This window comes from Lepisma saccharinum, chromosome 26 (genome assembly GCF_977018435.1).
Source record: "Lepisma saccharinum chromosome 26, izLepSacc3.1, whole genome shotgun sequence".
NCBI classification, from domain to species: domain Eukaryota; kingdom Metazoa; phylum Arthropoda; class Insecta; order Zygentoma; family Lepismatidae; genus Lepisma; species Lepisma saccharinum.
Window position 1 is genome coordinate 44,143,872 of NC_139254.1, and position 18,900 is coordinate 44,162,771.

The window sequence follows — 18,900 nt, forward strand, 5'->3', positions numbered from 1 at the left end:
TTGTACTAATCAGGCAACATTTTTTATTAAATTTTGGACTCACAAAGACATTTTTTCAACTTTTAATTTATTATTTTACAACTTTATGTTAATTTTTTACCAAAATAACACTATTTGTACTATTCAGGCAACATTTTTTATTAAATTTTGGACTCGCAAAGAGATTTTTTCAACTTTTAATTTATTATTTTACAACTTTATGCCTATTTTTTTACTCAAATAACACAATTCAATCTGTTCAGGAAAGACTTTTAGTTACATTTTCGACACACAAAGTGTGTGTTCTCAACTTCTATCTGTTTATTTCACAAGTTTAGGCTTATTATTACCAAAATAATACAATTCAATCTGTTCAGGAAAGACTTTTAGTTACATTTTCGACACACAAAGTGTGTGTTCTCAACTTCTATCTGTTTATTTCACAAGTTTAGGCTTATTTTTACCAAAATAACACTATTTATACTATTCAGGAAAGACTTTTAGTTACATTTTCGACACACAGAGTGTGTGATCTCAACTTCTATCTGTTTATTTCACAAGTTTAGGCTTATTTTTACCAAAATAACACTATTTATACTATTCAGGAAAGACTTTTAGTTACATTTTCGACACACAGAGTGTGTGATCTCAACTTCTATCTGTTTATTTCACAAGTTTAGGCTTATTTTTACCAAAATAACACTATTTATACTATTCAGGAAAGACTTTTAGTTATATTTTCGACACACAAAGTGTGTGATCTCAACTTCTATCTGTTTATTTCACAAGTTTAGGCTTATTATTACCAAAATAATACAATTCAATCTGTTCAGGAAAGACTTTTAGTTCTCAACTGCTATCTGTTTATTTCACAAGTCTAGGCTTATTATTACCAAAATAACACAATTCAGTCTGTTCAGGAAAGACTTTTAGTTCTCAACTTCTATTTGTTTATTTCACAAGTTTAGCCTAATATTACTCAAATAACACAATTTAATCCAGTCAGGAAGGATTGGTTATTGTATTTTGGATGCACAAAGAGATGTTTTCAACTTTTTTGCTGATTTTTTTGCAGGGTATGTATTAATTTTTATTTATTTTGTTTTGTATTATACATACATTTACAAATTTTAAACTTAGAGTTTATTATTTATTTAAATTTTTTCGAAAACACTAAAGAAAAAGTACTTTTAGCTAAAATGTAAGCCACAGAATATATATTATTATTATTATTATTATTATTATTATTATTAGGGTTTACTGATTTTTACTATGCTATTTTTGGATCTGTATTTCTATATGTATTTATTTAGGTCAGGTTACGCCTGCTACGTAGGAAAGTTTGTTTATTTTAGAGTTTGCTGAGTATTTTGTTACTGTTGTACTAGGTAAAAGTTTTCTAAATATATCAGGTAGGGCTCCATTTATATACTTTTGTTTTTGCTATTTTGGAGATGATGCGATCAGCATCACTCTCCATCTGCTTTTTATTTTATGTACCCAATATTATTTTGAGGCTTAGTGAATTCTAGAGCCTATTTATGCAGGAGAGAGGGCTTGAAAATTCTGATCTCAGATAACCCACAACTATTTGTCAGTGTATTTTAAAGGATATTTTATATTTATTATGTGCCACTAGAATATCAAAGCTTGCTTAATTTTTATGTCTGTAACGCTGTTATTGTATTTCTAGCTAAGCCTTACTGGATAAAGTACACGAAATGTTTAACATTTCGACTATTTGCCAAATTTTTAGTGTAACAAAAATTATTGTGTGTCTATGAGGTCTGAAACCCCTTTACCGAGGGGTCCACAACTGGACGCTTACCAACATTGTTTATTTTCTTTTTAAATATAACCATTTATAAATATATTGACAATTCACAGGACAAGACGAAGTTCACAGACGACTGACTATATGAACCATAGGTCCACTTGCTAAACTTTTTTTCTATGCTAGAAGAATAATTTAGCCTTATAGCCTTTTTCAAGGTATTTTTGAAGTATTTCTGGTTTTTTGGGTGCATCAACACTTGGGTTATTTCCATTTGGTTTATTATACGAGGCTACAATCACTATCTGAACACTGAAATCCTCTGATTGAAACTAAAAGCTTAGGCTGTAACTAGAGACTTAGTATGTATATCGACAATTTATAGGACAACACGAACCTTACAAAGGATTATAGGTGATGTAAGCCCACACGCCAGAGCCTTATTAACCTGCAAGAAGCATTTACAGCTAATGCTACGAGGAAATGAGGTTGATTTTTTACTGTTTCACAAAAGTGCTATCTGTTATACACCCAATATTTGCTTTTTCAAGTAACTACATGTACCAGAAGCACTTACAGGCCAACTAACTCTAACTAGACTTCGACTTATTCTATATCAGGTGCTAAATTTATAAAGAACTATGATTGTGTATATTTCTGAGGAAGTACGCAAAAGCAGATTACCAGATTAAAGTATCTGAAAAACAGATTTTTCTATGCAAGTATATTTTTATTGACTGGATTATTTAACAGATCAAACAGGAAGACTGCAAAATTCATTAAATGTAGTTCTATAGTATAGGTGGTTCCAGAGATATAAAAATAACAAATATAAGATTTCGCTTTTTTTTTTTTTTTTTTTGCTTCTGAGGCTAATCGCGACGCTAAGGGTAAATGGCCAGGAAATGTAACGGAGGAAAAACAATCCCAAAAGTTATGGGCTGCATGTAAGTTAATACCACAGAGATATTACAGTAGGTGTAGGTTCTTCCACCAGAACATTTCTATCATAATAATACTGGTTATGCTGTACTGTTAGCTAAAGATGCTGATATTTGAGAAACTTAAAAGCTTATTTGCAAAATTTTAGATAAATAATAATCTGTTAGACTGTAAACATATTTTATATCCATTCTGCAAAAGATCCGATGACAAAATTTAAAAATTGTTATCGCCCAGACAGGGACTCGAACCCTGGACAGATAGGTTAAAAAGCCTAACGCTATACCAACTAAGCTATCTGGGCACAAGGTATTCTTTTTTGAAAAGTTAGTTATGTTAAGAAATATATTGAAACACTTGAGAACACTTTTGGTCTGGTTCGACAGAGAAGGAGACAACATTTCTAAATTTTTACAGACTGGGTGTATTTTTCCACTATAGAGGCCTTCACTATATGTAATTCGAACCGCTAAAGTTCAGCTAGCTTCCAAAATTGAGGTAAAGATTGTGTTTGGCGAGATTAACAAGTTACAATTATATCCAGTTACGGACAAATAAAGCTAAAACTCTTAGATTTACTGTACTAGCCAAGTTTTAGTAACATTTTCTTCACTTTAGTACAAATACCTATTTCTTTGGTATTTGTACTAAAGTGAAGAAAATGTTACTAAAACTTGGCTAGTACAGTAAATCTAAGAGTTTTAGCTTTATTTGTCCGTAACTGGATATAATTGTAACTTGTTAATCTCGCCAAACACAATCTTTACCTCAATTTTGGAAGCTAGCTGAACTTTAGCGGTTCGAATTACATATAGTGAAGGCCTCTATAGTGGAAAAATACACCCAGTCTGTAAAAATTTAGAAATGTTGTCTCCTTCTCTGTCGAACCAGACCAAAAGTGTTCTCAAGTGTTTCAATATATTTCTTAACATAACTAACTTTTCAAAAAAGAATACCTTGTGCCCAGATAGCTTAGTTGGTATAGCGTTAGGCTTTTTAACCTATCTGTCCAGGGTTCGAGTCCCTGTCTGGGCGATAACAATTTTTAAATTTTGTCATCGGATCTTTTGCAGAATGGATATAAAATATGTTTACAGTCTAACAGATTATTATTTATCTAAAATTTTGCAAATAAGCTTTTAAGTTTCTCAAATATCAGCATCTTTAGCTAACAGTACAGCATAACCAGTATTATTATGATAGAAATGTTCTGGTGGAAGAACCTACACCTACTGTAATATCTCTGTGGTATTAACTTACATGCAGCCCATAACTTTTGGGATTGTTTTTCCTCCGTTACATTTCCTGGCCATTTACCCTTAGCGTCGCGATTAGCCTCAGAAGCAAAAAAAAAAAAAAAAAAAAAGCGAAATCTTATATTTGTTATTTTTATATCTCTGGAACCACCTATACTATAGAACTACATTTAATGAATTTTGCAGTCTTCCTGTTTGATCTGTTAAATAATCCAGTCAATAAAAATATACTTGCATAGAAAAATCTGTTTTTCAGATACTTTAATCTGGTAATCTGCTTTTGCGTACTTCCTCAGAAATATACACAATCATAGTTCTTTATAAATTTAGCACCTGATATAGAATAAGTCGAAGTCTAGTTAGAGTTAGTTGGCCTGTAAGTGCTTCTGGTACATGTAGTTACTTGAAAAAGCAAATATTGGGTGTATAACAGATAGCACTTTTGTGAAACAGTAAAAAATCAACCTCATTTCCTCGTAGCATTAGCTGTAAATGCTTCTTGCAGGTTAATAAGGCTCTGGCGTGTGGGCTTACATCACCTATAATCCTTTGTAAGGTTCGTGTTGTCCTATAAATTGTCGATATACATACTAAGTCTCTAGTTACAGCCTAAGCTTTTAGTTTCAATCAGAGGATTTCAGTGTTCAGATAGTGATTGTAGCCTCGTATAATAAACCAAATGGAAATAACCCAAGTGTTGATGCACCCAAAAAACCAGAAATACTTCAAAAATACCTTGAAAAAGGCTATAAGGCTAAATTATTCTTCTAGCATAGAAAAAAAGTTTAGCAAGTGGACCTATGGTTCATATAGTCAGACGTCTGTGAACTTCGTCTTGTCCTGTGAATTGTCAATATATTTATAAATGGTTATATTTAAAAAGAAAATAAACAATGTTGGTAAGCGTCCAGTTGTGGACCCCTCGGTAAAGGGGTTTCAGACCTCATAGACACACAATAATTTTTGTTACACTAAAAATTTGGCAAATAGTCGAAATGTTAAACATTTCGTGTACTTTATCCAGTAAGGCTTAGCTAGAAATACAATAACAGCGTTACAGACATAAAAATTAAGCAAGCTTTGATATTCTAGTAGCACATAATAAATATAAAATATCCTTTAAAATACACTGACAAATAGTTGTGGGTTATCTGAGATCAGAATTTTCAAGCCCTCTCTCCTGCATAAATAGGCTCTAGAATTCACTAAGCCTCAAAATAATATTGGGTACATAAAATAAAAAGCAGATGGAGAGTGATGCTGATCGCATCATCTCCAAAATAGCAAAAACAAAAGTATATAAATGGAGCCCTACCTGATATATTTAGAAAACTTTTACCTAGTACAACAGTAACAAAATACTCAGCAAACTCTAAAATAAACAAACTTTCCTACGTAGCAGGCGTAACCTGACCTAAATAAATACATATAGAAATACAGATCCAAAAATAGCATAGTAAAAATCAGTAAACCCTAATAATAATAATAATAATAATAATAATAATAATATATATTCTGTGGCTTACATTTTAGCTAAAAGTACTTTTTCTTTAGTGTTTTCGAAAAAATTTAAATAAATAATAAACTCTAAGTTTAAAATTTGTAAATGTATGTATAATACAAAACAAAATAAATAAAAATTAATACATACCCTGCAAAAAATCAGCAAAAAAGTTGAAAACATCTCTTTGTGCATCCAAAATACAATAACCAATCCTTCCTGACTGGATTAAATTGTGTTATTTGAGTAATATTAGGCTAAACTTGTGAAATAAACAAATAGAAGTTGAGAACTAAAAGTCTTTCCTGAACAGACTGAATTGTGTTATTTTGGTAATAATAAGCCTAGACTTGTGAAATAAACAGATAGCAGTTGAGAACTAAAAGTCTTTCCTGAACAGATTGAATTGTATTATTTTGGTAATAATAAGCCTAAACTTGTGAAATAAACAGATAGAAGTTGAGATCACACACTTTGTGTGTCGAAAATATAACTAAAAGTCTTTCCTGAATAGTATAAATAGTGTTATTTTGGTAAAAATAAGCCTAAACTTGTGAAATAAACAGATAGAAGTTGAGATCACACACTCTGTGTGTCGAAAATGTAACTAAAAGTCTTTCCTGAATAGTATAAATAGTGTTATTTTGGTAAAAATAAGCCTAAACTTGTGAAATAAACAGATAGAAGTTGAGATCACACACTCTGTGTGTCGAAAATGTAACTAAAAGTCTTTCCTGAATAGTATAAATAGTGTTATTTTGGTAAAAATAAGCCTAAACTTGTGAAATAAACAGATAGAAGTTGAGAACACACACTTTGTGTGTCGAAAATGTAACTAAAAGTCTTTCCTGAACAGATTGAATTGTATTATTTTGGTAATAATAAGCCTAAACTTGTGAAATAAACAGATAGAAGTTGAGAACACACACTTTGTGTGTCGAAAATGTAACTAAAAGTCTTTCCTGAACAGATTGAATTGTGTTATTTGAGTAAAAAAATAGGCATAAAGTTGTAAAATAATAAATTAAAAGTTGAAAAAATCTCTTTGCGAGTCCAAAATTTAATAAAAAATGTTGCCTGAATAGTACAAATAGTGTTATTTTGGTAAAAAATTAACATAAAGTTGTAAAATAATAAATTAAAAGTTGAAAAAATGTCTTTGTGAGTCCAAAATTTAATAAAAAATGTTGCCTGATTAGTACAAATAGTGTTATTTTGGTAAAAAATTAATATAAAGTTGTAAAATAATAAGTTAAACGTAGAAAAAAATGTCTTTGTGAGTCCAAAATTTAATAAAAAATGTTGCTTGAATAGTACAAATAGTGTTATTTTGGTAAAAAATTAACATAAAATTGTAAAATAATAAGTTAAAAAGTTGTAAAAATATATTTGCGAGTCCAAAATTTAATAAAAAATGTTGCCTGAATAGTACAAATAGTGTTATTTTTGTAAAAATAAGGATAAGCTGTGAAAATGTTTGACATAAAGTCAAAGTTTGGTAAAAAATAAACTCAAAATTAAGTTAAATAGCACACAGTAACATAAATTTACTACCTAAATCAATAATCAAAGGGTCCTAGGTTGGTTCGTTACCCCGTGATAAAAGCAAATAGTGAAAACTGTAGGCCCCGTCCCTGATAGCTCTCCCTTCTTCATAGTACAGATAAAAAAAACCTGCGCTAAAGCGTCCTGTGCCTTGAAGGCAAACCTGAGCGGAATATTAATTGGCGGCGGAAACCGCATAGCTTCAGAGATTTGACCCTTGCTGCTTATTTCCAGACATCCTTTGTTGTCTGGTTGAATCCCTCCCCTGCCCTACAGTATTGCATAGCTTTCCCCTGTTCTTGCGTACTGGTTAACCTTGAAAAAACCGGTTCTGAAAATCTACCGACGCGTTCTCTGATTGGTGAATCAGCTTCTTCCTTTGTTCTGACGTTCTGACGTCATTTGACCTTGACCGCTCTTCCCCCAAATTCCTTTCTCCTCTACCTGCGGAGTTCACAGTCTCCTGTCTGGCGTGTTGCACCATCGTGTTTCATACCATAATAACATACATTATTACATAGTACTAATTAATAATATTACATATCGAGGGTTCGAATACCAGGACTGTCCCCAATCGTAATTGGACCTGTACCTACACCCATTACCACCGTTCATAGCGGTTCATAAACCATAGAAAACTTATTTTCAATACTATAAACATTAATATTAACATTTTATACATTACATACTTTGCAGTAATGAATATAAAAACATATGCATAGCGTTTAGTACCTCTAATTACCTTCTATATACATATTTTTCATAAAATAAATAATTATATATTCATAAAAAGTTATAAACATGCAAATAAATAAATGTAAAGTATTCTAAGTACTTGCAAATGAATTCTAAGTACGCGCAAATTAGTTCTAAGTACGTGCAAATTAGTTATAAGTACATACAAATTAATTGCGAATATTAAACGCCCGAGGGCACAAACATCCACTATCGCGTTTACCTTCTACTCTTGTAACTTCAGAACTACAGTCATTATACACGGTGAATCAATTATTGCTTTCAATGTTTCAAGAGTTCTAGCCATGGCAAGTTCCAGTGGCGTGCGGTGACCATTTAGATAGTCGAAGCACTGAATATATATTTTTTTTAAGTAAACACTAGTAAATCAAGGGACAGGCTTGCCTTGACAAAAATCACAGCTGGTAATAGTTTAAATTAAAAGAATAGATATTGAAATAATTAGACCTAAAAGAGGATCATACTCTGCAGTGTACTTCAACAATTCCACGTAATTCTGATTAATAGAATTTGCTGTTTCATCATGTCCTCGAAATGCCAACTCTTGTTTTCCCAGAAAACACACTGCATTGACAAGCCTTTAAGGATGTCCCTGTTCCGCCTTACCTTTTGATTGTGTTTAGATATTTCATTTTTAAGGTGGTCAGTAGTATCCGAATGAGATAAGCTCGCTCGCTTTTTAATATTCGCAATTCATTTGCACGGGTTTTAATTAATTTGCATGTACTTAGAACTAATTTGCACGTACTTAGAATTCATTTGCAAGTACTTAGCGTACTTTACATTTATGTATTTGCATGTTTATAACTTTTTATGAATATATATTTATTTATTTTATGAAAAATATGTATATAAAAGGTAATTAGAGGTACTAAATGCTATGCATATGGTTTTATATTCATTACTGCAAAGTATGTAATGTATAAAATGTTAATATTAATGTTTATAATATTGAAAATAAGTTTTCTATGGTTTATGAACCGCTATGAACGGTGGTAATGATACGAAAGAAGACGGTCCCGGTACTCGAACCCGAGATATGTAATATTATTAATTAGTACTATGTAATAATGTATGTTATTATGGTATGAAACACGGTGGTGCAACACGCTAGACAGAATACTGTCTCAGAATTTCGACTCGGCTGTGATGCCAGACAGAGAGAATGAATTAATATTCCACGCAGGTAGACGAGAAAGGAATTTTGGGGAAGAGCGCTCAAGGTCAAATGACGTCACAACGTCAGAACAAAGAAGGAATCTGATTGACCAATCAGCAAATAGTGTTATTTTGGTAAAAAATTAACATAAAGTTGTAAAATAATAAGTTAAAAAGTTGTAAAAATGTTTTTTGTGAGTCCAAAATTTAATAAAAAATGTTGCTTGAATAGTACAAATAGTGTTATTTTGGTAAAAAATTAACTTAAAGTTGTAAAATAATAAGTTAAACGTTGAAAAAAATGTCTTTGTGAGTCCAAAATTTAATAAAAGTGTTGCCTGAATAGTACAAATAGTGTTATTTTGGTAAAAAAATTAACATAAAGTTGTAAAATAATAAGTTAAAAAGTTGTAAAAATGTTTTTTGTGAGTGCAAAATTTAATAAAAAATGTTGCCTGAATAGTATAAATAGTGTTATTTTGGTAAAAATACATAAAAACTTGTAAAAGATTTGACATAAAGTCAAAGTTTGGTAAAAAATAAACTCAAAATTAAGTTAAATAGCACACAGTAACATACATTTACTACCTAAATCAATAATCAAAGGGTCCTAGGTTCGTTACCCCGTGATAAAAGCAAATGGTGAAAACTGTAGGCCCCGTCCCTAATAGCTCTCCCTTCTTCATAGTACAGATAAAAAAAACCTGCGCTAAAGCGTCCTGTGCCTTGGAGGCAAATCTGAGCGGAATATTAATTGGCGGCGGAAACCGGTTCTACAAGCGACGCATAGCTTGCTGCGCATTCTCAGACATTCTTTGTTGTCTGGTTGAATCCCTCCCCTGCCCTACAGTATTGCATAGCTTTCCCCTGTTCTTGCGTACTGGTTAACCTTGAAAAAACCGGTTCTGAAAATCTACCGACGCGTTCTCTGATTGGTCAATCAGAATCTTCCTTTGTTCTGACGTTGTGACGTCATTTGACCTTGACCGCTCTTCCCCCAAATTCCTTTCTCGTCTACCTGCGCGGAGTTCACAGTCTCCTGTCTGGCATCACAGCCGAGTCGAAATTCTGAGACAGTATTCTGTCTAGCGTGTTGCACCACCGTGTTTCATACCATAATAACATACATTATTACATAGTACTAATTAATAATATTACATATCTCGGGTTCGAGTACCGGGACCGTCTTCTTTCGTATCATTACCACCGTTCATAGCGGTTCATAAACCATAGAAAACTTATTTTCAATATTATAAACATTAATATTAACATTTTATACATTACATACTTTGCAGTAATGAATATAAAACCATATGCATAGCATTTAGTACCTCTAATTACCTTTTATATACATATTTTTCATAAAATAAATAAATATATATTCATAAAAAGTTATAAACATGCAAATACATAAATGTAAAGTACGCTAAGTACTTGCAAATGAATTCTAAGTACGCGCAAATTAGTTCTAAGTACATGCAAATTAATTAAAACCCGTGCAAATGAATTGCGAATATTAAAAAGCGAGCGAGCTTATCTCATTCGGATACTACTAACATTTCATTTTGTTGATTCCACGGGGTGGAAAACACATGTATGCTTTTCACTTGTCCTGAACCACAAAACGATTTAGAGCAAGAAACTGAACAGTATACGCTACTTTTTCGCATGTTCTCCATGCTTTGAACGGCTTCAACACGGCGAAGCGCAGCGAGGTGTCCTACGTGGAATGGTTCTTGAAAATCTCACCAGATGGCATATCGGATAATTTTAATCGCGAATAGCTACAGACGAACAGACAGTCCGTGCTCGGTTATTGACTTTACTAACTCCTTGTCCGATGCTAGCTTCGTTTGTAGCAGAAATACACGCACACGGCCCGTGACCTTGAGGCGCGCGCAACTGTCTGCCACTGCTGAACAGATGCGAGAGGGAGATCGCTTCGGCTCAACCTCAGTGCAGGCCTGCGGGGACTGGTATTTGTTCTATGCGTAGCGAAGAATTGGAACGGTTTTATCTAGATATTTTTGAATAATCGTGTGATTATAATGACATAATATATTGTTACGTTATTGCATTCCGAAGCAATACTTCGGTAGCTTTCATTGTATGCACGCCACTGGCAAGTTCTTATTTTGCTCTAAGAACCTAAGGGTTTCCGTTTTGAATACATAATGATAGTACTTTCAGTATTTGTTGCTTGTAGTGCAGCCAACTCCATTATAAATAACCACTTTGTCAAATGTTTTACTAATCCATCGAATTTGGATATCTTGTGAGTCGATCGGAAACTATTTCGAGTTTCGGCTCAGTTTTTTTAAAAAAAACACAACAACATACTACAGGTCTCACAACACTCGCTCGAGCAGCATCAATGGACGAAGCGACCCAAGATACAAGGGCTGCTCAAGAAGAAACAGAACTTTTACAAAATTAAGAAAATGGTAATGTTCGCCCGCTATTTGGAACTGTCTCCTTCAAAGGATTCCGACAAGTACAGCAACAAGCATCGTGTGAGGCGATAACTAGCAGATCAGATGGGTAGCCAGTCCAGCGTCAACTAAATCCTTAATCAAACGGAACTGGACATCCTGTAGGAATACCCTGGACATTGCGCAGACCAGTCGATCTAAAAAGATGGACGGGCGATTTGAAGAATGTTGTAGGAGAAATACTGAAAATTAAAATAGAAAAGTGTGGACTAAAACTTGGCTCGAAAGAAAATATGGTAATCAATGCGTACTGTAAAAACTTCTCAATTAATTCGGGTATGTATATTCACACACGAGATTCGAGGCATCCATTCATCAAAAATATATTTTTTCAACTAAATATATCGAACAATCAATGCACTTGTTATAATAAGGATTTTTGCAATGTATAAATCTAATCGCTTTGCATAAATTAAATACCTAACGAACTGAAGCGAAGGAAACAAGCCAACATTCGGAAAACACATACAAAAAACTTTCCGTCGGCAAACTCACAGATTATCTTCACTAGGCCAAACTTGGCTGTTCCACATAATCCAGTCGAGGAAAGACAGTTGCAATTAGAACACGACTTGTTCCTCAAAACCAGTCAGGCAGCCATCACTTCCGGTCAGTTCAGCGCCAACATACTTTTGGCCGTGTGATTCGGTCTTTATTCGCTAATGAAGCAGCAAAAGGGGTTGAATTCGGCAGCAAGTGAACGGGAAGGCGAGGTTATACATTCAGTGAAAACAACACAATTCGTTATCGGATTAGCACAATTAAAAAAACGATCAAGCGCATTGTTGGCACTGAATATAAAAGGAAAAACATTGCCCGGTAATTAGAGCTGCGCACACAAGTTTTCTGGATAGACGTGCAAAAAATAGAAAATAATGGAAAACATCAAAGATCTTGTGTCGCAACTCTTCAGTGACATCCTCTCGGTCAAGACGAGGCTGGAAATTCTTAGTCGTGAAACTGCTAGCACATTTCTTTCAAGACTTTTCTTTAAGGTAATGAAAAATATAAGCAAGGCAGAATCTTGCTTAGCAAAACTTTTACGTGACGATGACTACTCATATGCTGTGTGTCGGATACAAACAAAACCATTCTTCACTCTCTGGAAGTTCAAGGACTCTGTATATAGCTCTCCATTCCTCTTTCGACTTGTGTCTTATCAATCCTTGCCAGTGTTAAGATGCGTCGCTTTCATTCACGCCGACAGCCAAACAAGAGTTTTCTTTTCAGCCAGTACAAGAAAAAGTTATAGACAGGCAGACGACACGCTGCAGGTGTTAGCTTTCGATGTATTGCTGCACGGTTTCCACAAACTAGAGCCGATTGCCGAAAGTTTAATGACGACAAGTCATTCAGTTGACAGCAAAACGGAATCTGATGAAAAGGAAATATCTATTACAACAGATAGAACTTTACTCTATAAAGGCTCAATGTTCCTGGTGAAGGATTATAGTGAAAACATTACATGTAAAATGCTGACTGCTTCAGAAGAAAACAGAAGTCGACTTGTTTTGGAAGAAGACAAGAAATTGGACCCCAACTGTCGACGTTTACACCAAATATGTGGTCAGGAGATACATTTGGCTCAAGATGAAGCACTGGTGATTACTTTTGCTTCTGCAACGAGTAGGAAATCGCCAGGCGCCAAGATATTATGTGACGAGGTTAGATATTGCATTGCTGCTGAGGAACCGAACATTTTTCAGGAGCTCAGTAAGGCCAAAGAACAGGACGAGTACATTGCAAAAGAGAGTTCAACAGGCACCTTCTTCAAGTAGATTTGAAACCAAGCCGCGAATTACCGATAAAACCCCTTCAAATGAATTGTTTTATAGATTGTTCAGCACCCTGTGCTCGGTGTGATAGATTCTTCCAAGGAAAAGATAGAACAGACCAAGGAGCTACCAGTTCACTCCCCGCACTGGCGGGAAGCGTCAAGGTCCCGGGTTCGATCCCCGGCCGGTTCAAATCCGGGAACTTTTCTAAGGTTGGAAGCGGCCCCGGCGCCCACCCAGCGTCGAATAACATGGGTACCTGGGGGAAACCCTGGGGGGTAAAGGCGGTCAGGGGCGTGATGCTGATCACATCACCCCCACTCATGACCGGATCAAGAAAGTGTGGAGCGTTACCCCCACACCCCCTATACGCCTTCATGGCGTGGTGCTATGCACAGGGGAGCACTTTACTTTTTTACTTTTTTACTGGCGGGAAGCGACGATGAGTTTTTCACCACAAATGCAGCCAGTTCCTCAAGCTTTTAATTCCCGGAATATAAAAGAGAGATTTACACCAAGACGTCAAGAAGATTTGTCGCTCAAACACAGTCTATGCCCTTAGAAACGTTAGACCTTGACGAACGGAGGTACAAACCAAATCACGTATCTCGAAATTTAGAAGTTACGCACCAATCAGGAGACGAAGATTGCAATCTCTTGTTCCACGGCATCCGGTCAGCCACGATGAGACCAACAGAAGTTGAAGCAGTGGGTGGAGCAATGGTCCATCCGTTAACAGAAGACCGTGGGCAATTCCCATGGAACATGGAGGCTCTCTGTTAGCGGATGCAATGCCAGCCGTAGAAGGAGCCATTAGGAAACGTCGTTGTTCGATAGAATTGATACCAACAGAGGAATCAAGCAAAATACCAAGGAGGAGACGTGTTGAGCAAAAGTTCCAGGGTGTCTACATTCAAGGTAGTGACGATAGAGCACAAACATCTAAGTATGTTTTGAGCTGCGTACACGAAAGAGACGACATATACCGTAGTTTCATGTCCCATGGCGTACCGTTTCCTCGAAAGGGAAAAAGAGAACATGACAGAATGGCAGAGGTCGTGATACATCAACCGGCAGAAGACCGTGCGGAATCAACCACGGATCATGGAGGCGCTCTGTCGGCTGATGTGCAACCACCCACAGATCCCAAACAGCGAAAGGAGGAAGGTCTTCTAGGTACGTCCACGAAAGAAGCGACGAGGACTGCAGTCTTTTGTCCCACGGGATACAGGTGGCTCGGAGGGAAAGAAAACATGAGAGAATGACTAAGGCCACGACGCGTCAACTGCCAGAAGATCGTGTGGAAACGTCCACGGATCATGAAGGCGCTCTGGCAGCTGATCCGTTTTCGCCCGCAGAACCTCAAGATTCTGGAGACGCTGCATTGAGACATCATGTAAATGAATCACCCGGAGGAGGCAGCAGCACAGTTGCCGAACCAGCAAAGGTAACATCGGAGGCATCGCTAGCGATAAGCCAAGATTTGGACAAAGGAAAGAGTTCGGAACCCAAGGAACCGAAAGTCACAGCCCGCGATTCCAAAGAAGGCGACAAGGGTTATACAGGAGTTTTGACTTTCGGTAGCGAAATGAAGAGGGGATCTGACAAATATGTCGAAACTGAACTAGATCCCTTCGAAGAAATCAAGCTAGAAGTTGAGGAAACAGCGCCCTCACAGCTCGCAGAGGAGGAACCGCACTTTCGACCAGGGGAAAAGTTCATCAGGAACTATGTTCGTATCGAGTGGAAGTATACAATGGTAACAGTTTACTCGGCCATAGAAACTAAAAGATTCTCCGCCATGAAGCGCATGGAAGAGAAAACTTTGAAGGACGGCGCGTTCTCGATTTTCCAGCAGGAAATTGGCAGATTGGAAGCCGCATTAGCACGGAGATGCATCGAGCTTGAATCTAAACAGGAGGAACAGCTTCAACACCTCCTGCTCTCAAATAAAAACAAAACATCAGACAACATTTTGAAGTTCGGAAACTTTCAACGCAATGTGGTGAGACGATTGAAGGAGAACCTCCTGAACGAGTTAGAGAGCAACCTCAGACGATTATGCAAAGAGGCCTGTTTCTACGAGGAGAAGAAAAGGAAGAAGAAGAAGAATAGTCAGTTCTTTGGGATTTCCTTGAGCTCCGCCGACAGCCCAAAGACCACTCCGACCAGGGCCTAGAGGAACCAGCATCGGCTGACGGGGCTCCCTGGCAAATCCACCACGAGAGGAGGGAACCCCCCGGCAGCTGAGGTCGTAACTTTCGCAGCAAAGGGAGGAGACATGGTTGTTGTTCAGCGCGAAGCTCGGAAGACAAGCAGAAGGAAAGATATCGAGGAAGCTGGAGGGAACGAAGAGAAGGCTTTCACAATGCAGTACAACGACGAATGGAAACGCGCTGATGAAGAATTGAAAAAGTTCATGGACTCCGAGACGTCCGCACTGAAGAAAAAACTGCTCTATAACACTGCACGGTCGAGATTCACCAAAGAGATCGAGGATTTGGAAGCAACGGTATGCAGGAAGCTTACGGATCAACGCATTGCTTCAGAGCAGCGGGTTGGACGTTATTTCGTCCAAAACAGACGCCTCAATCACGATCTTACGGTGCAGTTTATGAACTTTCATTGCAGGTTAGTTAACAAAACTAAGAAGAGCTTAATGCAAGAGGTGAAGTTCAGTTTTGAGATCATTGAAAAGGAAATGCATTTCTATAAGGAGCGAAGAGGATGCCTGAACAGATTATCATCATTCTGTCGACGCCACTTATGTCTGTCGTAGTGGACACTTATGTCTATTGTGTTTCATGAACTGACACTTAGAAAGCTTTCATTGCAGTGATGTGCAAATTTTATTGGTTCAAGTAATAACTACGTAAAAAGCATTGGAAATATAAACACTACCTGCTTCAAATTTAAATTTATGTGAGACTAATTTAAATTTCTTGTACTTATACACAATAAAAAAAATATTCTGCATTTTTTGTGTTGTCATATGAAACATGCTAAATATCACGTGTCTATGTTCTAATGGTTGAATTACATATTGACAAGCATAATTATGAAGATTTGGACCAAGAACATAAGTATACTGAAGTTCTAGTTTTGGTTAATGCATGTTATTAAAAACAACGTTTCCATAAATTTGTTAATAAATATGAAAATCCTAAGATTTAACATATTTCCATCCCAAAAAAAATTATTTACATTTAGATATACGATGTATGAGAGAGGCATTAAAGAAGATACGTACATACCTGGAATCATTTACAATCCTTCAATGTAATCTCCTGCTGCTGTGTGAACACGTTTCCAAATATCTGGCAGTCGTTGGATGCAATTGATAGCTCCCGTTCGTGCCAGTATGCGCAGAGACCGCCCTGAGGCCGAAATGATGCTCGGGACATCTGGAAATCGTTTCCCCCTCAGAGGGAAAATCAAAGTCGCAGGGACTCATGTCAGGAGAATAAGGTGGGTGTTCCAACGCCGGTCATTCTCCAGCAATGTACGAAGTGCATCAAGGTGGTGTGCAGTGCCGGATCTAAAACCTCGCAGTGCAGGGGGCCCCCGAGACAAGTCAGTATTTAGGGGGCCCTCAGCCATTAACATAGTAGAGAGTTCGTACATGCGTATGTAATAATCTTGGGTACTCAGGGGTACAGAAACGAGTACAATTTATTGATGAAGGAATTAGGAGCATAAAAATCGAAACCTCCATTTGTTAAATTATCGCTTCGAAGCTCAAAATACAGGTAAAGATAAAGATAAAGTTCCCTGTGCATGGCACCGTGCCATGAAGGCACATTTAGGGTAAGTTGGGGTAGAGCTCAACATATTTTCGATGTCGGCCTCTCGGAGGTGATGTGATCAGCACCACGCTGCGGCCGCCTTTACCCCCTCCCGGATACCATTTAATTTGAGGCTGGGTGGGACATAAAGTCGCCTTATGCGGGGACAAAGCCGGAAAAATACCGACCTGACTGCATGGTTGTAACAAACGTATCATTTTCGAGGTGTGAGAAGAAAGTGCCATATGTATATATATCACATCGCTTCTTTCCCATTTAAAAACTTCGAGTTGAATTTTCTATGGCGGACGTCCGCTTGGAACACACCAATATGGTTCCCCCTCTGATCATGACCAGTAGCGTGGCGTGAGATTTTTAAAAGTGTTACCGGTTATCATTAGGACATTTAAGGAAGGAGCCTTAAGACTTGGGCGCCTCCCCACCTCATGCCCCCCCCCCCCCATGTCTTCCAAGTAGTTCGTATAATATTATTCTGGTACGACTGCAATTCAGTACTAGATTTTGGTAAAGTTATTAATCAGGAAAAAATGTTGGCATAAGCACTGAAGTGAAATCGCAAACATTTGTTGTTGACACAATAAACATTAGCCTAATAAAGAAATACGTAATTTGATACATACAGAAACATCCAAGTAATTAACACCGCTTGTCAATTAATTGACAATGCCCGAAAACAAGAAAAGGACGAAGGACACCACTCACAAAAGTCGCACTGCACAGTCCTCGCCAACCGTTGTTTACTTTTGTAACATGTGAAGCACCCTCCTTGCCCCCTCCCCTCTCAGCATGGGCGCTTCCCCAATAGCCAATATTTCCTTACACTGCAAGAAGTCCACTTCTACTACTGTTGCCATCTTAGTTATTTTGAAACCAGATTTGCCAAAATCGCGAAAATTTTCGCTTCAAATAAGACGTATGTAGAGTATACGTATTCTTGATCTTGTAATATTCACAATTTCTACCTTTCACTTGCGAATATTACACGTACGATATGGTACGGATATAGACCTTATTTGTTTAAATAAGCTCTCAAATAAACCCTATAGACGGCAGCACTACGGTGTTTGGAGATTCTCGCCGTCAAGCGGTGATAATGAAAACTACTTCTGCCCCCCTTTTTTTTCTCCCCGATGATTCCGATCGGGGTAACCTTCAGTTCGCAACCAGACTTCCAAGCAGCAACACAGGAAACCTTCGCCTAGAGTGCCCGTTCCTTTGAGTGCCCACCAGGACCATATCGAGACGGAAGACCTTTCTTACCAGCTACGCTTCCGGACTCAAGCGGGATTTCTCGGCTGTAGTAATGGGTATCCGGAACGGACGAGAGAGAATGATTTAGAAGGAGACACCAAAGGAACATAAATAAGGTACGTAAATCGGACACTACTATCTTGAAATTCTGTAGTTTGCTTGCTTCAGAACTTTTATCTGCGAACTCGCATTTGACGTCCCATTCCCCCCTTTTTGTGGTGATAAGCGAGCGTCGTGTGTTGATTGCATGAACAGTAACCAAGCCTAATTGCCCCCAAAGGGAATTGACTTAAACGTAGGCTGCATGAAGTGTCAGACATACGAACGTTACCCACGTGGAATAATGACTGTAATCTGGGATACTCAAACGCGACTCCTTTTTGACTATGCGAGCTATCATATGATGAAAGGTCCTCTTCATACTTAGAGTGCTGCTTACGAATCGTTGGGGAGCTTGTCAGAATCTTGCGCTTAATTATATTCCCTTTTTCTTGATTCGAACGTCGCAACCCTCGCATTACCAACCTGAATTAAAACTTACCTAAATACCAATATAGTAGCAACAATACCCATGCGTGAGAAATTATACCATTACAAAAAAATAACTGTAAATTGTTAGAACTGTAAGTTTTCACGCAAATAGCGTGGCGTGCTATATTGCACCT